Source organism: Symphalangus syndactylus, chromosome 2, assembly GCF_028878055.3.
Source record: "Symphalangus syndactylus isolate Jambi chromosome 2, NHGRI_mSymSyn1-v2.1_pri, whole genome shotgun sequence".
In the NCBI taxonomy this organism is placed as follows: Eukaryota; Metazoa; Chordata; class Mammalia; order Primates; family Hylobatidae; genus Symphalangus; species Symphalangus syndactylus.
In genome coordinates this window covers 35,048,460-35,075,954 of record NC_072424.2, presented here as the reverse complement: position 1 = coordinate 35,075,954, position 27,495 = coordinate 35,048,460, and the positions used below count along the sequence as shown (strand labels likewise).

At 47.6% G+C, this 27,495-nt stretch overlaps 1 protein-coding gene and 1 long non-coding RNA gene across 2 annotated transcripts in view; one reads left to right on the top strand and one right to left on the bottom strand.

Annotated features, from left to right (window-relative positions):
• NEURL1 (neuralized E3 ubiquitin protein ligase 1) overlaps positions 1-27,495 on the top strand; it is a 96,341-nt gene that overhangs the window by 12,862 nt on the left and 55,984 nt on the right. The window lies entirely within an intron of this gene.
• On the bottom strand, positions 4,829-10,625 carry LOC129466588 (uncharacterized). The gene is made up of 3 exons (XR_008652171.2): positions 10,569-10,625; positions 8,389-8,450; positions 4,829-5,201 (listed from the first exon to the last, which is right to left on the bottom strand). It is a non-coding gene; the product is annotated as an uncharacterized lncRNA (long non-coding RNA).

Genomic DNA, 27,495 nt, shown 5'->3' with positions numbered 1-27,495 from the left:
GATATACTCACAGCCCTGCCTTGTCCAGTTCAGTTGGTCCTTATTGGCAGGAGGGTCCTCCCTTCTTCCTCCTCCTCCTCCTCCTTCACGTCTGCTGTCTGCTTTTTTTTTTTTTTGAGACGGAGTCTCACTCTGTCACCCAGGCTGGAGTGTAGTGGTACAGTCTTGGCTCACTGCAGCCTCCACCTCCTGGGTTCAAGCGATTCTCATGCCTCAGCCTCCCAAGTAGCTGGGACTACAGGTGTGCACCACCACACCCAGCTAATTTTTGTATTTTTAGTAGAGACACGGTTTCACCATGTTGGCCAGGCTGGTCTTGAACTCCTGACCTCAAGTGATCCGCCTGCCTCGGCCTCCCAAAGTACTGGGGATTACAGGTGTGCGCCACTGTGCCTGGCCCACTTCTGCTTTCTTTTCCTTTTCTTGCCCTGCTCTTTCCAGCTAATGTTCCTTTAAACACATTCTTCCCGAGGGGAGAAGGTCTGGCAGGTAACAAGCACAGGCACGAAGTCAGGCCTGTGCCTGATGCCTGGTGGAAGGGCCAGTGGCCACTGATTCAAACATCAGAACCCAAATGTATCATGGAGATTGTTTTGCCCTACCTGCTTTCTCATCTCAGGTCCCCTTGGCCCCAGAGTGGGAAAGTGACCTGCCCAAGGTCATACAGCCGGATTGGACCAAGCAGTAATAAGATCCCCAGGCTCCAGCCTTGCAGGATGATGCTCTTAGGAGCTGCTGGAAGCTGACTCCAGAGGAACACCTGAGGGGGGACAAGTGCTGGCCCCAAATGTGATGCAGATGCTCGTCTGCTTGGAGCGTGACGCCTGAGGGGAACCATTGAAGAGCCTTAAACAGAAGAGTGACAGGATCACTTAGATGTGCTAGTAGGCTCTTGGGGCAAGAGATGGGGAGGGGTGGAGAGGGGCCAGGCAGGAGTCCACTGCAGTCCTCTATGCAAGGAGAGAGGTGTAGCGTCTGTCAGAGTTGGGCAGGCAAGCAGATTGACTCGGGAGATACTTTAGAAGGTCAACTTGAAGCTCTGGAGGTGGGTCCAGGAGAGGGAGCTGTTGGGGAGCTGCTTGTGCCATCTCTGAATCCTGACGTCTGTGGCAGTGGTTGACGTGCACCTGGGGGCTCTGTGGAAGGTCAGGGTGTGCACACTTGGGACCTGTGTTCCTGCCATGGGTGTGAGGTTTTACAGCCAGGAAGAGAGACAGGTGAGCAGGCTGGGCAGGCTCTGAGCTGTGGTTCCATCCCTACCCCTTGGGACACCATCAATTATTAATGTCCCCTCTGCCTGTCACAGGTGGCTCCCAGGAGGGCAGAGGCAGCACCTGCGGTGTGATGTGCACCTGGCTTCTTCTCTGCCAGGGACCTGCAGCTCTGCCCTAGCCAGGCTTTCTCAGGTGGCTCCCCTCCCCGTGGGTGCCAGTTCCCAGCCACACACATGCATGCCCCTGAAAGGTGGCCATAAATCAGCTGGGACAGGCCAAGGTTGCTCTGGCTTTCCCAGAGTGGAGATCAAAGCCCCAGACCCCCACCCTGGGGCTCAGCACTTATTAAATTATAAAACTGTCAAGGGATGGACAAGCAAGAGGGACTGGATGGATGGCCCTGTAGTAAAACAGAATGCGGAAGAGTGGCTGAGAACCAGGCAACAGCTGGGAAAGTGGGGAGAGGAGGAAATGCCTGTTTGTCTCTGCCCCTGGGCTTGGGGACTTCTTACAGGGTCAGGTCCCTCGAATTTGAAAAGCATGTAACCAACCCCCCTCCTCTCCCATGACAGAATTCACAGCACACTTTACAGAGGAGACCCTGGGTCCAAATTGCCACAGGACTGTGAAAGTCTGATCTTCCAAATCTTGCTCAGATTCTTCCTGGGTCTCTTCATGGGGCCTCTTTAAATCAGCATTAGGGTGACATCCATTCTTAACTCTCATCCTCAGGATACAGCCAGGACCTCTTTCTGTCTCTGAGCGCCCTGACTTCTCTTCCAGCCCCGAGGGACAAAGGCAGATCTTGGACTCAATGGAGTGCCAGCCCTGTCTGGGTGGACAGACTTTCTCACCCACCCCTCCGCAAGTCCCATGCAGGAAACCCCCTCTTTGGAGGGCTGAGAGGGCTTAGCCAGTGCCTGAGAGGGGCAGGAGGGGTTCTCCCTTTCTGAGGCTGGCGTTTGCAGATCTGTGGGACTGAGGAGACCAGCCAGACATGCAGACCCTGATGTGGGCCCAGGGGTTGGAGGAAGCAGTTGGGATAGGTCATGAGGGAGCAGAATGCCACTCACATGAAAGTTTCGGCCTCAGAGGGCAGCCCGCCGGGAAACTAGGGCTCTTCATGCATGAGGGAGTCCTGCCTCCTTCACGGCAAAATGTGAAAGAAGCTGTTTTAGGGATCTTGGGTTTCCTCATCTGATCCCCAAGTTGAGGTCGTGTTAAAGAAATCAAATACAGGCTCGGGTGCGGTGGCTCATGTCTGTAATCCCAGCACTTTGGGTGGCTTTGGCTTAGCTTCACCTCCTTAGCACGAGGCCGAGGTGGGTGGATCACCTGAGGTCAGGAGTTCGAGACCAGCCCGGCCACGATGATGTTATCATGGCTACAACATCAGTGGGTGATAGAAATTTTTCAGCTCCATCATAATCTTATGGGATCACTGTCTTATATGTGATCTGTCATTGAACGAAATGTCATTGTGCGGCCCATTTCTGTATAAGAAGAGGCTGGATCGGCTTTTGAAGAGAGAGCTCCCTCCCCAAGATTCAGGACTTGTTCTGAAAGTGGAGGTTTTCTGTCTGTTGCTAAGGTTCTCAGTTCCTGAGGCATGAGGTGGTATTTTGGGGTGAAGGTGCTATTTCTGCAGGCAAGATTCTGGGCTGATCTTGAGGTTCCCATTTGGGAGTATGGGTTCCAGGTTGAGGATGAGGGTTCCATTCCTGGAGGGCAGGTTTCCATTTCAGGGTCCAGGATTTGTGACTGTGTTTGAGTCTTGTGGTCAAGAGTCCATTTTGGAGCTCAGTATTCTAGAATTGGGTTGAGGTTCTCTCCTTGGGTGGGGTTTGATGATCAGGGTGGAGGTCTTGTACCCTGGGAGGAAGGGAAGAGCTAGAACCTCCTTCCTCTTCTAGAGGAGACTTCCTGGGGCCACCAGCAGTTGAAGGGGCCGGTAGAGCAACCTCTGAGCTGACACCTGGGAGGCCCAGGCTCCAGCCCTGGCCTGGGTGTAAGACTGTTTGTGGGTAAGTCACTTATAAGCTCTAGGTCTCTGGCTGCAAGCTTTGGCCGGACAGTGATGTTGACTCACAAAGCACCATCCATGTTCACTTGAGCTTCCCAAAATGACACTAATGGTGGGCTCCGTAGACACCCACGGCCACTGCTTTGCTTGGTGAGTCAAATCCATGGTGACAGGACTCAGGCTGCCCTGGGCACTGCCAGCTTGGTCCAATTAGTGCCAATTGGATCTTAACATGTGCTGAGCGGCCCCTGGGGAGAGTGAGCACACATCGAGTGGGACACATTAAATCTGGGTCCCTGGGGCTTGGCATGTGGCTCTGTGGAGCGGGAGATGGGCCAGGTTGGGCCAACAGCTCCCCTCCTTGTAGGCCAGCTCTTACCTAGGCCAGGCAGTGGGCAGAGACATGTGGCAAGCCGGGTTCTGAAGGGGCCCAGCTGTCTCCCTTGTGCTGTGCTGAGGGGCTGGGACCCAGAGGGGCTGTCTTTCACCCCTGGTTGGGCTGACCCCTGCCTGAGAAACATCTGTGTTTATATAGGACTGCCACCCACACCCCTCCTCTGTTTCTCTCTCGCTACCTCCAATGTGGATCCTTCTCTTGGAGAGCTAAAGTTGCTGGGAAGAAAAAGTTCCATTCCATTTGTCCTGGGCTTTGAGCTCTGGGAAGCCCTCTTCCTTCCCGGGTGTTGCTCAAGACTCCCCTAGAAGTTTCTGAGGCAGGTGGTCTTGGCCTTGTTTCCTGGATGTTTCCAGGCCACCCCCGCCGCTGTTTCCCATTCCCACTGCCCAGGTCACACCGTTGCCAGTGGGCCTTGAATGGGGGTGCTCCTGACTTGGCCTCTTAGCCCCCATCCACCCTGCTGCAGGTGGACTTCACCATCTCAGAGGCCCTCTTTGTTTTACCAAAACAGGCGACAGGACAGGAGTGAGTGGGGGACATGCTTTCCAGGCCTAGGGCAATCTCTTCTGTGCTCTGAAATGACATCTTTGGGATAGAGTCCTTTCCCTACAGCTCAGGAAACTCAGGCACTTGAGAAGAGGGGGAACTTTCTGCACCAGCCAGTCTGTCCCAGGGACACAGGGGGAGCTCTGGGTCTGCAGGGACCCCCAGACCCCCTCTCTTGGCCTGGCCATGGAACCTGAGAGGCTGAGAGGCCTGGGGGTCCCACTGGGCTATGGAAACCCAACCCACATGCTGACGCTGGTGCAGCCCAGCAGGCCTCTGGAATTCTCCAGCAGCATCTGAGGGGACCTGGGGTGCAAGGAGGGAAGAGGAAAGGTAGGCAGGATAGAATGCACTGTAGCCAAGGCATAGACCCTGGAATTGGACTTTGTCTTGGCTCCCTGGGCCTCAAAGCTTAACTTCTCCATGTCCTAATTCCTTATTTGAGGTAATGCTTGACTAGTAATAAAAGCATAATAAATATTAGCTATGGTTGCCATCGCTGGGCTCATCCTTCAGGTCTTGGCTTAGCTTCACCTACTCTAGGAAGCTTTCCCTGACCACCGGGTGGGTTAGATGGCTTCTGCTGTCCCTCTCTGGCTGCCCTGGGCTTCACCATCCTTGCACTGATCACACTAGCTGCCAGGCCTGTTTGCTTGTCTGTATTTTTTACTGTCTCTCTTGCTTACTGCCGTATCACCACCACCAGTGCCTGGCACACACAGTAGTCACTCAACTGTGTTTTGAAATTAATGCAAGAATGGGCTGATTCTGGGGAATTCAAACTTTTCTTCTATGGGCTCTTCAGGGCTGCCGCAGCCACATCCAGTTAGTTCTCTGTTGAAATGACATTTTCTGAATACCAGGCTCTGGGGCCCAGACAAGAGCAAGATGGAACCATTGCTTCATTCATTCATTCATTGATGGCACAGATGTTCTTTGGGTGCTCTTTAGGTGTCAGGCCTTGTGCCAGGCTCTGGAGACAGACATGGTTCTGCCCTCATAGAACTTGTGCTGCTGATCACTCGGGCAGAGGGAGGTCAGAGGTCAGAGGAGAGAGTGGTCAGTTAGGCTGAATGGAATCAGGGAGAACTTCCAGGAGAAGGGGTTTGTTTTGAAGAATGGTGGAGAAGTTTGGATGGACAGAGAGGGGCTTTCTCTTGGGAGTGGGCAAGGAGCTGATGGAGGAGATGGAGCCACTTGTGTGTAGCCGTGAGGCAAGGCTGACCAGTGACAGTGTGGCCTGAGGCTGTGCAGCCAACTCACAGGACTCAAAAGCTGTGGGGACCATTGGTCCTGGCTCTGCCAGCCACAGATGGGTGACCTTGGGCAGGGCACTTCCTTGTCCCTCCGAGTGAGATGGGAACTGGCTGGGCGAGATGGCTCATGCTTGGAATCCCAGCACTTTGGAAGGCTGAAGTGGGTGGATTGCTTGAGCCCAGGAGTTCAAGACCAGCCTGGGTGACATGGAGAAACCCTGTCTCTGCCAAACAAACATAAAAAGGATGGGAGCTGTGCTGCTTGGCAGTTTCCCCAGTGCCCGCAGGGTTGGGCTGGGCTCGAGGGCAGGTATGTGTGGAGAGAGGCTTGTGTGGGAAAGGGGAGGGCTTCAGGTGTCTGTTTTGTAAATAATTAAATTCTTATCTTAAGCTAGTTGTGTCCACACTGAGGGAGGCAGGAGGGGGACTGGGAACAAGGTGGTGTGTTGTCCAGGAAGTAGCTGGGTCCCTTCTCTCCCCTCTTCCCTCCCTCCTGGCCTCCCAGTCAAGGCAGGTGGTGGGGGCCCCTCGGGTCTTCTCGTCTCTGGCTGCCTCACTCCTTCCCCGCGTCTCTGTCTGTCTCTGTCTTTCTCTCTCCCTCTACCTTCTCATTTCTGGTTCCCTGTCACATTCCCACCTCTATGACATAAAGGACCCCCTGCCCCTCTCCACTGACACCTCCCCAGGCCACCGTGGCCACCATCACCCGGTGCCCATCCCACTTTGCTGCCTGCTGAAGTCTTGCTCACTCCCCAGCAGCCCTCCCTAGCAGCCCCCAGGTCTGCTGAGCCTCTTGGGAGGCCTCAGGGGAGCACCGGCCTCTCCCTTGCCCCAGTGCTCCAGAGACAAGCAGGCACGTTTTCATTTTCAGTGCTTACTACTGGGAATGTGAAGGTCTGTTTAGTCTTGTCCAGCTAACATAAACCAGCCGGAACTGGGCCGTGGCAGGGAACTTTGTTGTAGTTCCCTTATTTGGAATGAAATTCATTGTTTTTCACTGGGAGGCACTGGGGGCTTTGAGGAGGCCCCACTGGGCCCTGCCCCAGGGTGTGGCCTGAGTGGCCTCTCCAAGGCTCACTAAGGTGCCTGTGCCACAGAGGCTAGCCCTGGGATACCTCAGCCCCTGCCAGATTCACAGACTGCGGACAGCCGCGAGCCACGCCTAGTGCCTCAGGAATGGAGAGTGTCTGGGGTCATGTCCAACTCTGTCAGTTCACAGAGGAGAAACTGAGGCTCACAGAGGAGCAGGGACCTACCCAGATTTACAGGGCAAGTTGAGGCAGGTGGAGGTCTAGAACCCAGGGCCCCTGGTCCTCTGGTTCTCAGACCTCTATACTGTGGGGCCAGCGTGCCTCTGGCCTAGGAGCTGGTGAGGGTGGGAGGTGGGAGGACAGGGGTGCTGATGAATCTGGCTGGAGTGGTCTGCAGCTTGGGAATCCCCCAAGGCCTCTGGGGCAGCCTAGTGTGAGGCCTGGGGCAGTGAGGCCAGGGGAGGGCTGTGGGAGAGGAGGAAGGGGAGGTGAGAGGAGAGGGAGAGGTGTCCAAGAGACTGGGAGAGCTGGGTCTGGCCCTGACCCCGCTGTTGTCAGTGTCACTTTAGCCTTGGTTTCCCCCATCTGTCCCGGAGGCTCAGTCTTTTTTCTTTTTCTTTTTCTTTTTGCACCTCTCCCAGGAGGTCTCCTGGATGAACTGAGTTGGGGAGTGTTTCTTTTTCTTTTTTTTTTCTTTTTTTTTGAGACAGAGTCTTGCTCTGTTGCCAGGCTAGAGTGCAGTGGCACGATCTTGGCTCACTGCAACCTCCGCCTCCTGGGGTTCAAGCGATTCTCCCACCTCAGCCTCCCAAGTAGCTGGGACTACAGCATGCGCCACCAAGCCCAGCTAATTTTTTTTTGTATTTTTAGTAGAGATGGGGTTTCACCATGTTGGTCAGGATGGTCTCGATCTCTTGACCGTGTGATCTGCCCACCTCGGCCTTCCAAAGGGAGTGTTTCTTACCTGCCATGGACTGCATCCCCAGGCTGGTTACTATCCCTCTCTGTGCCCAGGCTCCTGTTCCTTGTCAAGTGGAGTGTGGACTCTCCTTGAGGCCTCTGCTCTCTGACCCCTCCTGCCCCAGCCTGGGCCATCTGCCCCTGGGCTTCTCTTCACTCTAGACTCCTGAGTCTGCAGGGTCTGGCCCCTCAGACCCAAAAGTTTGTCTGGGGAAGTCCTCCTGCTTAGATCCCCAGCCCCGCAGAGAGGGCAGGGCTGGTGGGGAACAGAGGGAGTCACCCCTGGCACTGTGGCAAGGGAGTGAACTTGACAGGCAGATCTTGGGTTCAAACCTTGACTCTGACATTTATTAACTGGGCTATTAATTTGGGGCAGCTACTTCAAAACCCAGGGACCCTAAGGGCCCCATACATAGGGTAGTGAGTGGGGCAGGAAGCATGCATGCCCAGGGCCACCGACAGGGGTGTGCTCAACTCTAGGTGCCTCAGGCCAGCCTTGGGGCTCTCTCTGGACAGCCCCCTCTCCCCATCCACCTCACCACCCTGTGGCCTTAGCTCTATCTCAGTCTACTCAAGAAACATCAGGCTAGGCAGGTGGCTCACAGCTGTAATCCCAGTACTTCGGGAGGCCGAGGCAGGTGGATCACCTGAGGTCAGGAGTTCGAGACTGGCCTGGCCAACATGGTGAAACTCTGTCTGTACTAAAAATACAAAAATTAGCCGGGTGTGGTGATGGGCACCTGTAATCCCAGCTTTTTGGGAGGCTGAGGCAGGAGAATCGCTTGAGCCTGGGAGGCGGAGGTTGCAGTGAGCCAAGACCGTGCCACCGCACTCCAGCCTGGGCGACAGAGCAAGACTCTGTCTCAAAAAAAAAAGAGAAACATCAAGTGTGTGTTTAGATATTCTTTCCAGAGGAAGTTCCCCACTTCACATCCTTTAAAATAACTTCTCATTTACTCACTTATTCTTTTCACGAGGAACACACAGCTGGGACGTAGGAGGCTGTAACTGACCAGCGTGGGACTGGAAAAGGAAAGAGAGATGTTAGAAAGTGTGGGCCTGGGGAATTCTAACTAGAAGGCCCCTGGTGCTGGGGAAATTAGGGCAGGAGATGCTGCATTGTTTACTATGAAAATTCCAGTCACTGCTCTTTTAGCAGTCCTGCTAGTACATTAGCCAAGGCTGTTTATAAAGGTATAGTAAACTTTCACTTCTGCAAGGTCAGTGAGACACTCATTTACAAAAGATCATCTTGTTGCCAAGAACAAATCACCACCTAGTGAAACATTTAGTTCAGCCATGAAAATGAAAGCAGATGACGAATGAACTAGTGTCCACAGAGACCATAGGTGTCTTTGGGCAGCGGGAGCTATTGAAAGTTTTAGATTTGCTTTTTGGAAAGATCGCGCTGGCTACCCTGTGGAGGATGGACTTAAGAGGGACAAGTTGGGGGACCACTTATGAAGGAAGTGAAGTTGTCTAGGGGAGGGATGCTGAAGCCTGATCTACAGATGTGGTCCAAGAGAGGAAGGAACACGTTTGAAACACATTTAAGAGGTGTGCTTCGGCCGAGTGTGGTGGCTCATGCCTGTAATCCCAGCACTTTGGGAGGCCAAGGCAGGTGGATCACTTGAGTCCAGGAGTTTGAGACCAGCCTGAGCAACATTGCAAAACACAATTTCTACAAAAATATAAAAAATTAGCCGGATGTGGTGGTGTGTGCCTGTAGTCCCAGCTACTTGGGAGGCTGAGGTGGGAGGATCGTTTGAGCCTGGGAGTCGAAGGTTGCAGTGAGCTGAGATTGCGCCACTGCACTCCAGCCTGGGTGATAGAGTGAGACCCAATCTCAAAAAAAAAAAAAAAAAGAAAAAGAAAAAGTTGTGTTTGGCAGCACTGATAATTGAATGATGCAGGTGGTGAGGGTGAGGGAATAATCCAAGATTATTCCTGGTGCCAGGTTTTCAGGTGACTGGGAGGATGGTGAACCCATCAGGACCCCAAGCAGAAAGCGGGGGTTGGAGGGAAAGATGATAGGTTGAGTTTTGGCCAGGGTGTGTCAGAAGAGCCCTGAGATATCCTCGGGGAGACGCTGGGTTGGCAATTCCATGTGAGCTTGAATCTCAGAAGAGAGATCGGGGCTACAATGAGTTGTCAGCAGTGGGTGTCACTTAAACCGTGACAGTGGTTGAAATATCACAGGGTGGACACAATGAAACCATGAAGAAGGTGTGGGAGAGGTACAAGGAGAATCAGGAAAGGTCAGAGGGCCAGAGAGGCCAAGGGAGCAGAGTTTAGAGGTGTGATATGGCATAGTGCAGTGGTTCTCTAAGGGCCTACGAATTGCCTGGAGAGCTTGGAAAAATGTAGATTCCTCCTCAGGGGACCTGGAATAACCAATACAATTCTGGAAGAAAGAAAAACCTGGAGGACTTACACTTCCTGATTTATTTCCTGTCCTTTCTCCTTTCTTCCTTCCTCCTTCCCTCCCTTCCTTCCTTGTTTGGAAGAAAGAAAAACCTGGAGGACTTACACTTCCTGATTTATTTCCTTTCCTTTTCCTCCCTCCCTCTCTCCCTCCCTCCCTCCCTTTTCTTTTTTCTTTTTTGAGACAGGGTCCTACTCTGTCACCCAGGCTGGAATACAGTGGCATGATCTCGTCTCACTGCCTGCCTGCCTGCCTGCCTGCCTGCCTGCCTGCCTGCCTGCCTGCCTCCTTCCTTCCTTCCTTCCTTCCTTCCTTCCTTCCTTCCTTCCTTCCCTCCGTCCTTCCTCCCTCCCTCCCTTTTCTTTTTTCTTTTTTGAGACAGGGTCCAAATCTGTCACCCAGGCTGGAGTACAGTGGCATGATCTTGTCTCACTGCAGCCTCCACCTCCTGGGCTCAAGGGATCCTCCCATCTCAGCCTCCTGAGTAGCTGGGACTGCCAGCATGTGCCACCATGCTCAGTTAATTTTTAAACTTTTTGTAGAGATGAGGTCTCACTATATTGCCGAGGCTGGTCTTGAACTCCTGGGCTCAAGCGATCCTCCTGCCTTGGCCTCCCAAAGTGTTGGGATTACAGGCGTGAGTCACCATTGTGTGACCTGCCCTATGCCATTACTCACCTTCCTCAAACTTCTAATAATAAACAAGAAATACCTACTGTTTAATGACCTCCTACTGTGTACCAGGCCCTGAGCCCCAAGACCCACAGCTCTGACCTCATTTACTCAACACAATGGCTTTGCGAGCTAGGAGCTAGGCAGGTCAGCCTGAGGGGCTGGTTTCCTTAGTGAGTCCTCTCCTGCCCACATCTGGCCTTCGCCTGAGCTGGCCCCAAATTTCATCTCCTCTGTGTCACCTCTGAGTTGATAGGACTGGAAGCCCCTGGCTCTCTGTAATCAAGTCCACAAAGGTTCATGAATCAAATCAGAAGTCAATGTACTGTTTCCCAAAGAGAAATTTTCTGTCAGATGGACTTCCTGGCACCTTCTCCCCTGCAGCAGCTCTTTGAGTGCTGGGTGAACTTGCTCTAGGCCTGGCAAGTTGAGAACACAGTCTGGGAGTTCAATGCCCGTGGGCTCTGAGCCTTGCCCAGGCCACTTCACCAACAGGGAAATGCCTGCCAGGAGGACCCAACACTTGGGGCTGGCAGGCCACCATCTCCCTGGCTCTGCTCCCATGGGCCTCACCGCGGTGTGCCTCAGTGACATCCCCTTTTCACCGATCTTTGGCATCCAATGAACACATCTTTTCTTCACCTCCAGCCAGGTCTCCTTTATGTCTCTTGAGGGTAACTTTGCATGCCCTGATCCATTAACAGTTAATTTCCTAGACTGAAATTTGGGAAAGCTTATTGCCAAGAGCCATGGACTGGGAGTACCTTATTTTGCCCCTTTCTCCACTTACTGCCCACACAGAGTTTCAGGAAGGAAGCAGTGGGTTAAGTAAATGATGACATCTATTCACAGGAATACCTTGCAGCTTTTCACATTAATGAGGTACCATGATTTAAAAAAAAATGTCACTATATTATTAAGAGAGAAGAGCAAATTGTGTAATATGTATAGTATGGGCCTGTTTGCATTTAGAGTGCTACATTTTTCCTTCCCCCCCTTCCTCTCCCTTCCCTTCCCTCCCTCTCTCTCCCTCTTTTCTTTCATTCCTTTCTTTCAACCAGTATTTAGTCAATGCCTACTGTGTGCCAGGCACTGTTCTAAGTACTAGGATACAGCAGGGAACAAGTCCTCTGTCTCATGGAATTACATTCTTATGAAGAGAGACAGATTTTTAAAACCCAAAAACATGACATATGGATGTCAGATGATGAAAAATGCCCTGGAGAGAAAGAAACCATGAGTGAGGCAGATACAGGGATTATGAGTTGGGGGGTCTGGGGAACAGCACTTTGAATAGGTTGGCCAGAGAAGACCTGATGGCATTTGCAGGAGGTGAGGGAGTGAGCAGTGCAAGTATCTTGGGGAACAACTCTATTCTGTGGTTCCATACCTTGATATCTACCTGTGCATCTAGTTATCACTCAGCCATATTTACTTTGTTTGTTTGTACACACACAGACCAAGGCTGAGTGGATACCCACCCAACTGTTACCAGGGGCTACCTCTGGAGAATTGGCTGGGGTTGAGTAGTGTTGGGGAACGGGATGCTTTTACTCCACACAAATCAGTACTGTTATATTTATTTATTTTTAACAATAAGCACATATTGCTTTTACAGTTTAAACTTTTACAGGCGTGGTGTCTCATGCCTATAATCCCAGCACTTTAGGAGGCCGAGGCAGGTGGATTGCTTGAGGTTAGAAGTTCAAAATTAGCCTGGCCAACATGGTGAAACCCTGTCTCTACTAAAAATACAAAAAAGTTAGCTGGGCATGGTGGCAGGTGCCTGTAATCCCAGCTACTTGGGAGGCTAAGGCAGGAGAATTGCTTGAACCTGGAAGGTGGAGGTTGCAGTGAGCTGAGATGGTGCCACCGCACTCCAGCCTGGGCAACAGAGCAAGACTCTGTCTCAAAAAAAAGAAAGAAATTAAAAAACACTTTTTAAAAAAATGAACTTTTACAGCCCTGTCCCCTCCCAAAAGAGAGTATGGTCAGCAGAGTGGACTTGCTGCTTTGACCAGTCGTATCGAGGAATAAATGAGATAATTGATACATGATTGCCAGTGGTTGTGCCTATGTCTAGAAAAGGTTAAATTTTGTTTCCTTCTCATATTCTTCCCCTCAGTGCCCAGGCAGGGCTAGGTATCCAGAAGTGTGTAATGTAACCGTAGTGGAGTCCTGGGCTCACCTGCCTTGGCGCAAGTCCCTGGAAGTCAGTGCCTGGGCTCCACGTCTTACGCATCTGAGGGCTGGTCGGGTCTGGTTCCCTCCATAGAGATTAAGGAACCCCTTAAGGGCTTATCCAGAAAATGCCAAATCTCCCTTGAGCCTGTTGTTTTGGGCCACCTGTCCTGGACATCACATTACACCATCGTCATCACTTTTGTCACCATTTTAAACTCTACTACCATCACCAGCAATAGTTTTTTGTTGTTGTTTTTTTTTTTTTGAGACAGGGTCTTGCTTTGTTGCCTAGGCTGGAGTACAGTGGCGTGATAATGGTTTACTGTAGCTTGACCCCCCGGGGCTCAAGCAATTCTCCCACTTTAGCTTCCTGAGTAGCTGAGACTACAGGCATGCACCAGCATACTCTGGCTAATTTTAAAATTTTTTGTAGAGATGGGTCTTACTATGTTGCCCAGGCTGGTCTCACACTCCTGGCCTCAAGTGATCCTCCTGCTTCAGCCTCCCAAAGTGCTGGGATAACAGGTGTGAGCCACTGCTCCTGGCCCAGATAGTTGCTTTAAAAACAGTTTATTGCTTAAATTTTTATAAAGGTAACATATACTTTTAGGAAAAACCAAGAACATATGAAGGAAAAAATAATAACTCACTTATAAATGATTAATGTCAGTGTCACGCGCATCCGTGTGAAGAGACCACCAAACAGGCTTTGTGTGAGCAACAAGGCTGTTTATTTCACCTGGGTGCAGGTGGACTGAGTCCGAAAAGAGCGTCAGCGAAGGGAGATACAGGTGGGGCCGTTTTATAGGATTTGGGAGGGTGGTGGAAAATTACAGTCAAGGGGGGTTTTTCTCTTGCAGGCAGGGGCGAGGGTCACAAAGTGCTCAGTGGGGGAGCTTCTGAGCCAGGAGAAGGAATTTCACAAGGTTAATCACTCACTTAAGGTAGGGCAGGAACAAATCACAATGGTGGCATGTCATCAGTTAAGGCAGGAACTGACCATTTTGACTTCTTTTGTGATTCTTCACTTGCTTCAGGCCATCTGGATGTTTACGTGCAGGTCACAGGGGATATGATGGCTTGGCTTGGGCTCAGAGACCTGACATTCCTGTCTTCTTATATTAATAAGAAAAATAACATAAAATAGTGTTGAAGTGTTGGGGCAGGAAAAATTTTTTGGGGGTGTGGTATGGAGAGATACTGGGCAATGTTTCTCAGGGCTGCTTCGAGCGGGATTAGGGGCAGCGTGGGAACCTAGAATGGGAGAGATTAAGCTGAAGGAAGATTCTGTGGTAGGGGGTGCTATTGCGGGATTGTTAGAAGGAGCATTTGTCGTATAGAATGATTGGTGATGGCCTGGATACGGTTTTGGATGAATTGAGAAACAAAATGGAAGACACAAGGTCCGAATAAGAGAAGGAAAAAAACAGGTATTAAAGGACTAAGAATTGGGAGGACCCAGGACATCTAATTAGAGAGTGCCCAAGGGGTTCAGTGTAATTACCTGCTTGGTTGGTGAGTTTTTGGCCTCTATCTTTGACAGAGTCCTCCTTTTTAAGTTGGAGGCTGAGCTTGGTGAGGTGTGTTTTTAAAAGACCATTAGTCCGTTCTACCTTTCCTAAAGATTGAGGACAGAAAGGTGTATGAAGGTTCTACTGAATACCCAAAGCCCGAGAAACTGCTTGGGTGATTTGACTAATAAAGGGCCAGTCCGTTATTGGACTGTATAGAGGTGGGAAGGCCAAACTGAGGAATTATGTCTGACAGAAGGGAAGAAATGACTGTGGTGGCCTTCTCAGACCTGGTGGGAAAGGCCTCTACCTATCCAGTGAAAGTATCTAGTACCTAGACCAAGAGGTATTTTAGTTTCCTGACTCGAGGCATGTGAGTAAAGTCAATTTACCAGTCCTGGGCGGGGGCAAATCCCTGAGCTTGATGTGTAGGGAAGGGAGGGGGCCTGAACAATCCCTGAGGAGTAGTAGAACAGCAGATGGAACACTGAGAAGTGATTTCCTTAAGGACAGATTTCCAGGATGGAAAGGAAATGAGAGGTTCTAAGAGGCGGGCTAGCGGCTTGTAACCTACCTGGAAGAGGTTATGAAATGACGATAGAATAGAATGGGCCCGTGAGGCTGGAAGGAGATATTTTCCCTGGTCCAAGAACCATTTGCCTTGTGTGGGAAGATATTGATAGGTGGAAGTTTCAGTGCGAGAGTAGGTGGGAGTGATCGATGAGAAGGAGAAAAACTGGCCGTAAGGGACAGAAATTGGAATGCTAGCTGCCCGGGTTTTGGCACCAAATGTCACGTGTGTCCGTGTGAAGAGACCACCAAACAGGCTTTGTGTGAGCAACACGGCTGTTTATTTCACCTGGGTGCAGGCGGGTTGAGTCCGAAAAGAGAGTCAATGAAGAGAGATAGGGGTGGGGCCGTTTTATAGGATTTGGGTGGGTGGTGGAGAATTACAGTCAAAGGGGGTTTTTCTCTTGTGGGCAGGGGCAGGGGTCACAAGGTGCTCAGTGGGGGAGCTTCTGAGCCAGGAGAAGGAATTTCACAAGGTTAATCACTCAGTTAAGGTGGGGCAGGAACAAATCACAATGGTGGAATGTCATCAGTTAAGTCAGGAACTGACCATTTTGACTTCTTTTGTGATTCTTCACTTGCTTCAGGCCATCTGGATGTTTACGTGCAGGTCACAGGGGATATGATGGCTTGGCTTGGGCTCGAGGCCTGACAGTCAGCATTTTGGTGTGTTTTTTTTTCTGGGTCTTCATTTCTATGTTCTTAAAAGTCCTCTTGCCAGGGACGGTGGCTCATGCCTGTAATCCGAGAACCTTGGGAAGCTGAGGTGAGCGGGTCACCTGAGGTTGGGAGTTCGAGACCAGCCTGACCAACATGGAGAAACCCCATCTCTACTAATAATACAAAAAAAAAAAAAAAAAATTAGCCGGGTGTGGTGGCACATGCCTGTGATCCCAGCTACTTAGGAGGATCGCTTGAACCCGGGAAGCGGAGGTTGTGGTGAGCCAAGATCGCGCCATTGCACTCCAACCTTGGCAACAAGAGCGAAACTCCATTTCAAAAAAAAAAAAAAAAAACAAGAAGTCCTCTTTGTCTCATGCAATCAGAATGAAACCTTATTGGTTTGTTAGGTAAAACATCAATGTAGGGAATAGTAGTATAAAATAATACATACATAAATATTTTCACCAAAACACACGAATTTGCATTTACTAGTTGATGTCTTGATGTAGAGCCGTGATCTGCTGGTTGGAATTCCCTGAGTACCTCTTGTAGGAACCCTCCTAAGGTACCCTCTCCAGTAGTCAGTGTTGGCTGCTTTGAAGTGCAACAGGAGCCTAAAGATGCTTTTGAATTATTTAGGGTCAAAATCTTTCTAGTTTTTTTTACTGAGGATTTTACAGTTGTCTTGCCTGTATATAATTTGACAGTATTTTTTGGCCCTTATTATTTTTAATTGTCACATAATAATTGTACATTTTATGGGGTACAGTGATATTTTGATATATATATTCAATGTGTTGTAATCAAATCGGTAATTAATATGTGTATCAACTCAAACACTTATCATTTCTTTGTGCTGGGAACATTCAAATCCACTCTCCTAGCTACTTGAAAATATACAGAGCCAGGCTTGGTGGCTCAATCTTGTAATCCCAACACTTTGGGAAGCTGAGGCAGGAGGATTGCTTGAGGCTAGGGGTTTGAGACCAGCATGGGCAACATAGTTGAGACCATTGCCAGGCATGTTGGCACATGCCTGTAGTCCCAGCTACTCTGGAGGCCAAGGTGGAAGGATCACTTGAGTCCAAGAGTTTAAGGCTGCAGTGAGAGACGATGGCACCACTGCACTCCAGCCTGGGTGACATAACAAGACCTTGTCTCAAAAAAAAAGAAAAGAAAAAGAAAAAAAAAGTACAATAAATTGTTGTTAGTTATAGTCACCCTATAGTGCTATAGAACACTAGCACTTATCCCTCCTATCTAGCTGTGCTTCTGAATCTGTCAACCAACCTTTGGTTATCCCTCTCCCCCTTCCTTTTCCCTGCCTCTGGTTACTATTCTGTTCTCTACCTCTATGAGAACAACATTTTTTCACTTCCACATATGAATGTGAACATTTGGTATTTATCTTTCTGTACCTGGCTTATTTCAATAATGTAATGTCCTCCGAGCTCATTCATATTGCCATGAATGACAGAATTTCATTTTTTAAATGGCTAAATAGTATTCCATTGTGTATATATACCACATTGTCTTTATCCATTTACTTGTTGATCGACACTTAGGTTGATTTCATATCTTGGCTATTATGAAGAGTTCTGCAGTAAACATGGGCGTGCAGCTCTTTGACATAGTGATTTCCTTTCCTTTGGATGTATACCTAGTAGAAGGATTGCTGGGTCATATAGTAGTTCTGTTTTTAGTTTTTCTGAGGAACCTCAATACTGTTTTCCATAATGGCTGTACTAATTTACATTCCCGCCTGCAGAAAGAGTTCCCCTTTCTCTGCCTCCTTGCCAGCATTTGTTGTTTTTTGTTTTTTTGATATTGGCCACTATAACTGGGGTGCAATGATATTTCATTATCGTTTTGATTTGCATATCCCTGATGATTAGTGATGTTGAACATTTAAAAATATATACTTGTTGGTTTTTGTCTGCCTTCTTTTGAGAGATATCTATTCAGCTCATTTGCCCATTTTTTAATTGGAGGATTTTTGTTTGTTTTTTGCTGTTGAGTTGTTTGAGTCCCTTGTATATTCTGGATATTAACCCCTTGTCAGATGAATAGTTTGCAAATATTTTCTCCCATTCTGCAGGTGATCTCTTCATTCTGTTGATTGTTTCCTTTGCCATGCAGAGACATTTTAGTTTGATATAATTTCATTTGTCTACTTTTGCTTTTGTTGCCTGTGCTTTGAGGTTTTCTTTATAAAATCTTTGCCCAGACCAATGTCCTGAAGCATTTCTTCTATGTTTTCTTCTAGTAGTTTTATGGTTTTGGGTCTTACATTTAAGTCTTTTAAACCAATTTTAATTTGATTTTTATATATGGTGAGAGATACGGCTCTAGTTTCATTTTTCTGCATGTGGATATCCAGTTTTCCTAGCACCATTTATTGAAAAGACTGTTCCATTCCCAATGAATGTTCTTGTCACCTTTATTGAAAATCAGTTTTGCTATAAATACATGGGTTTATTTCTGGATTTCCTATTCTGTTCCATTGGTCTGTTTGTCTGTTTTTATGCCAGTGCCATGCTGTTTTGGTCTTTTTAATATATTTTGAGGTCTGGTAGTGTGATATGTCTAGCTTTGTCCTTTTTGCTCAGGATTGCTTTGGCTATATGGGGGATGGGGTCCATACAATTTTTAGGATTGTTTTTTCTATTTCTGTGAAGAATGTCTTTGGTATTTTGATATGAGTTGCATTGAATCTGTAGATTGCTTTGGGTGGTATGGTCGTGTTCACAATATTACTTCTTTTAATCCATAAACATGGATGTCTTTCAGTTTTTTTATGTCCTCTTCAATTTTTTTCATCAGTGTTTAACAGTTCTTATTGTAGAGATCTTTCACTTCCTTGGTTGAATTTACTCCTAGATTTTTTTTGTAGTTATTGTAAATGGGATTATTTTATTCGTTTCTTTTTCCACTAGTTTGTTGTTGGTGTATAGAAATGCTACTGATTTTTGTATGTTGATTTTGTATTCTGAAATTTTACTGAATTCGTTTATTAGTTCTCAGAGTTTTTTTGGTGGAGTTTTTTTTTTTTCTTTCTTTCTTTTTTTTTTTTTTGAGATAGACTTTCACTCTGTTGCCCAGGCTGGAGTGCAGTGGCATCACCTCGGCCCACTACAACCTCCTCCACCTGGGTTCAAGCCATTCTCTTGCCTCAGCAACCCAAGTAGCTGGGATTACAGGCATCCGCTATAATGCTGGGCTACTTTTTGTATTTTTAGTAGATATGGAGTTTCACCATGTTGGCCAGGCTGGTCTCGAACTCTTGACCTCAAGTGATCCACCCGCCTCCTCCTCCCAAAGTGCTGGGATTACAGGTGTGAGCCATTGCGCCAACAAGTCTTTTGTTTTTCTATATATGACAGTTTATATGCAAATAGGGACAATCTGACTTCCTATTGTTTAATATGGAAGCTCTTTATTTTTTTCTCTTCCTTAATTGCTCTGGCTAGTACTTCCACTACTGTGGTGAATAAAAGTGGTAATAGTGGGCTTTCTTGTCTTGTTTTGGATCTTGGAGAAAAAGCTTTCAACTTATCCCCTTTTAGTATGATGTTGGCTATGATTTTGTGCTATGTGGCCTTTATTGTGTTGAGATATATTCCTTCTATACCTAACTTGTTGAGAGTTTTTATCATGAAGGGATGTTGAATTTTATCAAGTACTTTTTGTGCATCTACTGAGAGGAGCATATGGTTTTTGTCCTTCATTCTGTTGATGTGATATATTGTGTTTATTGATTTGTGTATGTTGTATCCCTGAGATAAATTCCGCTTGATCATGGTGAATCATCTTTTTGATGTGCTGCTAAATTTGGTTGACCAGTATTTTGTTGAGGATTTTTTGCATCTATATTTACCAGAGATATTGGCCTGTAGTTTTCTTTTTTTTGTTGTGTACTTGTTTGGTTTTGGTATAGGGTAATGCTGGCCTCATTGAATAAGTTTGGAAGAATTCTTTCCCCCTTAATTTTCTGGAAGAGTTTGAGAATAATTGACATTAGTTTTTCTTCAGATGTTTGGTAGAATTCAGCAGCGAGGCCATCAGGTCCTGTGCTTTTCTTTGATGGAAGACTTATTATAGATTCAATCTTGTTACTTGGAATTGGTCTGTTCTGGTTTTCTATTTCTTCTTGGTTCAATCTTGGTAGATTTCATGTGTCCAGGAATTTCTCAATTTCTGCTAGGTTTTCTTTTCTTTTTTTTTTTTTGAGACAAAGTCTCACTCTGTCACTCAGTCTGGAGTGCAGTGGCACGATCTCAGCTCACTGCAACCTCTGCCTCCTGGTTTCAAGCGATTCTCCTGCCTCAGCCTCCCAAGGAGCTGGGATTACAGGCGCACTACCACGCCAGGGTAATTTTTGTATTTTTAGTAGAGATGGGGTTTCACCATGTTGGTCAGGCTGGTCTGGAACTCCTGACATCATGATCCACCCGCCTTGGCCTCCCAGAGTGCTGGGATTACAGGCGTGAGCCAGCTGGTTTTCTTTTATTTTTCTGCATATGAATGCCAGGTTATAGCCACTAGGCTTTCTAATTTGTTTCTGTATAGTTGTTTGTAATAGTCTCTAATGATCCTTTGTATTTCTGTGGTATCATCTTTTTTTTTTTTTTTTTAAGTAAAAGTAAGTTTATTAGAGAAGTAAAGAAACAAAAGAATGGCTACTGCATAGACAGAGCAGCCCTGAGGGCTCCTGGTTGGCTATTTTTATGGTTATTTCTTATCATATGCTAAATCAGGGGTAGATTATTCGAGTTTTCCAGGAAAGGGGCAGACAAGTCCTGGAACTGAGGGTTCCTCCTCCCTTTAGACCATATAGGGTAACTTAGGGATGTTGCCATGGCATTTGTAAACTGTTATGGCACTGGTGAGAGTGTCTTTTTAGCATGTTATTGGCACTTTCATTGCTATCTTGGTTTTGGTAGGTTTTGGCTGGCTGGATTTTTTTATTGCACTTTTTTTTTTTTTTGTCTTTTTGAGACGGAGTCTCACTCTGTTGCCCAGGCTGGAGTGCAGTGACACAATATTGGCTCACAGCAACCTCTACCTCCCAGGTTCAAGCAGTTCTCCTGCTTCAGCCTTCCAAGTAGCTGGGATTACAGGCATGCACAACCATGCCAGGCTAATTTTTATATTTTTAGCAGAGATGGGGTTTCACCATTTTGGCCAGGCTGGTCTTGAACTCCTGACCTCAGGTGATCTGCCAACCTTGGCCTCCCAAAGTGCTGGGATTATAGGCATGAGTCACTGCACCTGGCCTATTGTATCTCATTTTATCAGCAGGGTCTTTGTGACTTGTATCTTGTGATTCCCTATCTCATCCTGTGACTAAGAATGCCTAACCTCCTGGGAATGCAGCTCAGCATGTCTCAGTCTCATTTTACCCAGGCCCTGTTGAAGATGGAGTGGCTCTGGTTTGAACACCTCTGACATATTTCTCCCTCCCTTTTACAAGGGGACCCTTAATCCTGTGGTTTGTAGAGGGATGAATATCTATCTTCTCTAACTTCTGCTGGCTGAATAGGGATGATGATATTTCTATCTATTAGGGTCTCTTGTATTTAGAGTAGAGAGGAGCTCAGTCAGAAAACGTTGGTATAAAGACCGGGCACAATGGCTCACGCCTGTAATCCCAGCACTTTGGGAGGCCGAGGTGGACCAATCATCTCAGGTCAGGAGTTCGAGACCAGCCTGGCCAACATGGTGAAACCCTGTCTCTAGTAAAAATACAAAAATTAGGCCAGGCATGGTGGCTCATGCCTGTAATCCCAGTACTTTGGGAGGCTGAGGTGGGTGGATCACCTGAGGTCAGGAGTTTGAGACCAGCCTGGCCAACCTGGTGAAACCCCATCTCTACTAAAAATACAAAAATTAGCTGGGTGTGGTGGCAGGTGCCTGTAATCCCAGCTGCTCAAAGGCTGAGGCAGGAGAATCACTTGAACCCAGTAGGTGGATGTTGTAGTGAGCTAAGATCGCACCATTGCACTCCAGCCTGGGCAACAGAGTGAAACTCTGTCTCAAAAGAACAGAAAGAAAAAAAATACAAAAATTAGCTAGGCGTGGTGGTGTGTGCCTATAGTCCCAGCTATTTAGGAGGCTGAGACAGAAGAATCGCTTGAACCCGGGAGGCGGAGGTTGCAGTGAGCTGAGGTGGTGCCACTGCACTCCAGCCTGGGCAATAGAGCGTGACTCCATCTCAAAAAAAAAAAAAAAAAAAAAAAATGTTGGTATGGTGAGGGTCATTCATAACTCTGACTTCTGACAAAAGGTGATATCAAGAAGATGAATAAGTGTTCAATTTAAGAAATTGTTGAGTAAGCTTATCCTGCATTCCTGCACAATGAGTACAACAGCAATATGTTTCACAACAGTAAATCAATATAAGTAAAAGCATTCCAACTAAACTAAATGAGAAGTCTTTCCAGGAACTGGGCAAGTGTTGGAACCAAGCTGATTTGGGGTTGCTACCCAATTCCAGTATATGCCCAGAATTAGAAGACTGATCCAGATTTTTATATTACCTATTTCTCTTGTTTCTTCTGAGCAGCAGCCAGAAATCACTAACTGATTCACAGAAATAAGCAGGGTCAGTCTAAATTGCAGAAAAAAACTAAAAAACAACCAACAAGACTAGAATTTAATAACAGGTGTACCATAGTTTTTGAAACACAAATTTTCTCTCTCCAGTTTTCATTTTCATTAAAACCAAATCATGGTTTCGTTTGCAAAATAAGCTTTAGTCTTATTATAATTGTTTTGATTATTTGTAGAAGTGCAGCGAGAATAATTATTTGCCATATAGGCACCTTTTAAAATTGCCTTTGATGGATCTTTGTTCCATAAGGAATCATGGATTAGACTTTTTAAAGCCTTGAGCCGAGCCATGGGTTTGTGACTGCAAATACCTGTATGAGCTGGGTAAATTTCTCTCCTCTTGAGATCCCAAGATAACCTGGGGCTCCTAGCCTGCCAGAAAATGACATTCTATATTTACCACAGGTGAGGAACCCTGTACAGGGACTGTGTAGACAAGATATGAGGCCAGTTTTCCCAAGGGGCTTTTATTCCTTAAAGGAATCTGTTTATATCTGAGAGAATGCCATTCCAGTCAAAGCTTTGGTAAAAGAACCAGTCTCCAATTGTGTTCTGTTAAAAAAGAAAATAGTTGCTTTTTGCACTTATGTAAATAACTATATTGCCATAAGTTAAGAATACTCACAAATAGTTTCCAAATTCTGGAGAAATCAAATAGAGAGAAAGAAATATGCTCCAAGTTTTGCTTACAGGAGGATTCTTTACTCAATTGCTAAAAGCTGTAAATAATTGAAAAGTTTTCTTGACTCCAAAGTTGGCCAATTGATGCTGCAATCTATTTTCTTTGGGTCAGGGGTCTCTTCAGTATCATCCCTTTGTGATTCACCATGGAAGATGTTACTGGAAAGCGGTCACAATTCAGACCCCAAGAGAGGGTTCTTGGATCTTATGCAAGAAAAAATTTGGGGTGAGTCCACAGAGTAAAGTGAAAGCAAGTTTATTAGAGAAGTAAAGAAATAAAAGAATGGCTACTCCACAGGCAGAGCAGCCTCTGTGGTATCAGTTGTAATGTCTCTGTTTTGATTTCTGATTTTATGTATTTGGGTCTTTTATCTTTTTTTCTTGGTTAGTCTAGCTAATGGCTTGTCAGAGACGGAGTCTTGCTCTGTGTCCCAGCTGGAGTGCAGTGGCATGATCTCAGCTCACTGCAACATCCACCTCCTGGGTTCAAGCAATTCTCTGCCTCAGCCTCCGAGTAGCTGGGATTACAGGCACCCGCCACCACGCCCAGCTAATTTTTTTGTATTTCAGTAGAGACAGGGTTTCACCATCTCGGCCAGGCTGGTCTTGAACTCCTGACCTTGTGATCCACCTGCCTCGGCCTCCCAAAGTGCTGGGATTACAGGCGTGAGCCACCGCACCTGGCCGATATCATCCCATTCTCTACCGGCCTGTAAGGTTTCTGTGGAGAAATCTGCTCTTAGTCTAATAGATACTCCTTTATATGTGACTCAATGCTTTTCTCTTGCTGTTTTTAGAATTCTCTGTCTTTTTTTGGAGGCTTTGTCTGTGAACTTTCTTTATCTTTCACTTTTTACAATTTGACTATAATGGCTTCAGGGAGGGCCTTTTTGGGTTAAATCTATTTGGGAATCTTTGAGCTTCCTTGATCTGGATGTCCACATCTTTCCCCAGACTTCAGAAGTTTTCAGCTATTATTTCATTAAATAGGTTTTCTACACCTTTTTCCTTCTCTTCTCTCTTTTTTTTTTTTTTTTTTGAGATGGCGTCTTGCTCTGTCGCCTAGGCTGGAGTGCAGTGGCGCGATCTTGGCTCACTGCAAGCTCTGCCTCCCGAGTTCACGCCATTCTCGTGCCTCAGCCTCCCGAGTAGCTGGGACTACAGGTGCCCACCACCATGCCCGGCTAATTTTTTTGTATTTTTAGTAGAGACGGGGTTTCACCGTGTTAGCCAGGATGGTCTCAATCTCCTGACCTCATGATCCACCCGCCTCAGCCTCCCAAAGTGCTGGGATTACAAGCTTGAGCCACTGCGCCTGGCCCTTCTCTTCTCCTTTTAAAACTACTGTAATACAAATATTTGATTGCTTAATAATGTCTCATAAGTCTTGTAATTTTTCTTGACTTTTTTGTTCTTATTTCTTTTTTTCTCTGACTGGGTAATTTCAAATGACCTTTCTTTTCTTTTTTTTTTTTTGAGATGGAGTTTCACTTTTGTTGCCCAGGCTGGAGTGGAATGGTGTGATCTCAACTCACTGCAACCTCCACTTCCCAGGTTCAAGTGATTCTCCTGCCTCAGCCTCCTGAGTAGCTGGGATTACAGGCATGAGCCACGATGACCTACTAATTTTGTTTTTTTTTTTTTTTTTGAGATGGAGTCTCACTCTATCACCCAGGCTGGAGTGCAGTGGCGCTACCTCGGCTCACTGCAAGCTCCGCCTCCTGGGTTCACGCCATTCTCGTGCCTCAGCCTCCCGAGTAGCTGGGACTACAGGCGCCTGCCATCACGCCTTGCTAATTTTTTGTATTTTTAGTAGAGACAGGGTTTCACCATATTAGCCAGGATGGTCTCGATCTCCTGACCTTGTGGTCCGCCCGCCTCGGCCTCCCAAAGTGCTGGGATTACAGGCTTGAGCCACCGTGCCCAGCCTAATTTTGTATTTTTAGTAGAGATGGGGTTTCTCCATGTTGGTCAGGCTGGTCTTGAACTTCTGACCTCTGGTGATCCGCCCGCCTCGGCCCCCCAAAGTGCTGGGATTACAGGCGTGAACCACCATGCCTGGCTCAAATGACCTACCTTTAAAGTTCAGAGAATCTTTCTTCTGCTTGATCAAGTGCTGTTGAAGCTCTCTACTGCATTTTTTATTTCATTCATTGAACTTTTCGGCTGCAGGACTTCTGTTTGTTTCTTTTAAAATTATTGCTATCTCTTTGTTGAATTTCTCTTTCACATTGTGAATTGTTTTCCTGATTTTTATCAGATTGTCTATCTGTATTTTTTTTTCTGTATCTTGTTGATTTCCTTAAGATCTCTTTTTGAATTCCTTTTCTTGAAATTTGTGAATTTCCTTCCCATTTGGGTCTCTTACTAGTGAGTTATTATGTTCTTTTGGTGGTGTCGTATTTTCTTGACTTTTGAGTTTCTTGTGTCCCCACATCCTCACATTGATGTCTGTACATCTAGTGGATCAATCACCTCTTCCAAACTTTTTAGAATGGCTTTTGTAGAGAAAGGTTTTCATCTGCAGTTGGGTTGGAGTGTGCCAGTTGGAAAGAGTGTGATGACTCTGTTTCTGGATAGGTGCAATGGTATGGTCTTTATGCAGCTTCTTCAGCTGCACTGGATATCAGCAATAACTATGAGCACCCCCGTGGCCTAGGCTGTAGATGTTTGTACACTGGCATCATAGGTTGTTAATGTCCTCAGTGTTGAGGGCTCTTGAAGTCCTCCTATTCTCATTTAACTCACAACGGGAAGACTTAGCCAAGGGGATCTCTCTTGGTATCAAGTCTGACATGGCCTACAAGCAGCTGCAGCAGCCCTGAGTTCCAGGTGCAGGTGCTTAGAGTGGCTGTGGGGCTGGGGTCCTAGGCTGAGGGTCTTGCAAGCCTATTAGGCCACCTGGGTCATGGGGTGCAATATTGCTGTCAGTGGCAGGGTTGGATATATGTTGCCCACAGAGCCAGCATCTATGACTCTGAAGCACCCCCTATCAGCTCAGACCCATAGGCTGGGTTGTACCTGTGATTCTACTGCTGGGAGGGACAGGGCACAGTACTGGCCTGACTCCTGGGAAGAAGTGCTCTAAAGATTTGGGCCTGGGAAACAAGGCATGGCTGCAATTCAGGAACTTGAGCCAATAGGGTTCAGCAGCAACTCAGATCCCAGGGGATGAGGCATTGTGTAGTGTGACTGTAGAACAAGGGATAGTGGGGATTGGCAATATTCCTGACTGTGTGATGCCAGGTGCAGCGGCAGCAAGTATCCCAGAAAGGTGGGGCACAGCTGTTGTTTGGGCACTGAGGGGGCAAGGGACAGCACAGTGATGACTTTACTCCCCAGGGAGAGGGGTATGTCAGCGGCTCAGGCTCTAGAGGGCTAGCCCAGCTCTGGGGCAACAGAGTACTAGGGTTGTTTGGCCTGTAGGGCAGGATGTCTCAGTTCAGCCACAGCTCTATTTCCCTGGGACATGGGGTACTAGGTCAGCTCAGTTCTGGGATGCACAGTTGCTCAGCTTGGCCAGGGCACTGATTCCCTGGGGGCTGGTGTGCCGCTTCAGATTCATGCTTGGGGGTGATAGGGGACATGACTGTCCTGGGCAGCCCAGGAACTATTTCCCTGAGATGCAGAGCACCACTTTAGCTTAGGCACTGGGGTGAGTGACTGCTCCAGGTAGCCAAGGTACTGTTTTCTGGGATGTAAGGCACTCCTTCAACTTAGGCACCAGAGAGATGTGACTGTCCTGAGCAGCCAAGGTACTGTGTTTAGGAGGCAGGGTACCTAGGAAATCAGTTAGGCTCTGGCCCAAGGGGGCAGAAGGAGGGGTAGATGGAGTGGCTCTACCTCTGCTGGGCCCTGCAGGGAAGGGTGTAACAGCTGCTGGCAGCTTGGCTTGGGGATGTTGGGCCACTGGGCTGGGGTGCAGGGTGGCTTAGCTTCAGGGATGAAGGGGACCCATGGCGACTCACCCCGGCAGCAAGACGTGCTCCAGCTGTTGTTCCAATTCCAAGATGGCATAGCAGAGTAGCCATGTGGGCACAGGGGGCATGGCACAGCATTGGCTTCTTCTTTGGAGGAGCACTGCTGTGTGGACTCCAGGCAGCTTCCTCAGCTGAGCTTGGTGCCTGTGAGAATTACAGGGGACTCCAGTGGTGAGGTCTGTAGGTGGCCAAGGTGTTGATGGGGGTTGCTGGCACCCTCTTGCTTACCTCCTGGTTCCCAGCTGATCCTGGTGGGGGGATGGAGTGGTTGAGTCCCAGCATTTTCTTCTGTTCTCTGTGTAGCCATCTCAAGTTTCTGTCACCCATCTGATGAACTCTGGCACTCTCCCTCAGTTATTTTTGTTAAAATAACAATGTTGACTGGGCGCTGTGGCTCAGGGCTTTAATCTCAGCACTTTGGGAGGCTGAGGCGGGTGGATCACCTGAGGTCAGGAGTTTGAGACCAGCCTGGCCAACATGGTGAAACCCCTTCCCTACTAAAAATACAAAAATTAGCTGGGCGTGGGGGTGGGCACCTGTAGTTCCAGCTACTTGGGAGGCTGAGGCAGGAGAATCTCTTGAACCCAGGAGGCAGAGGTTGCAGTGAGCCGAGGTTGTGCCATTGCACTCCAGCCTGGGTGACAAGAGCGAAACTGCATGTCTCTCTCTCTCTCTCTCTACCTATCTATCTATATATATACCTATATCATTGTTTATTCATTGTTTTGGCTATCTTTTTGATGGGGAGGAGCGCTAGAGGGTTCCAGTCT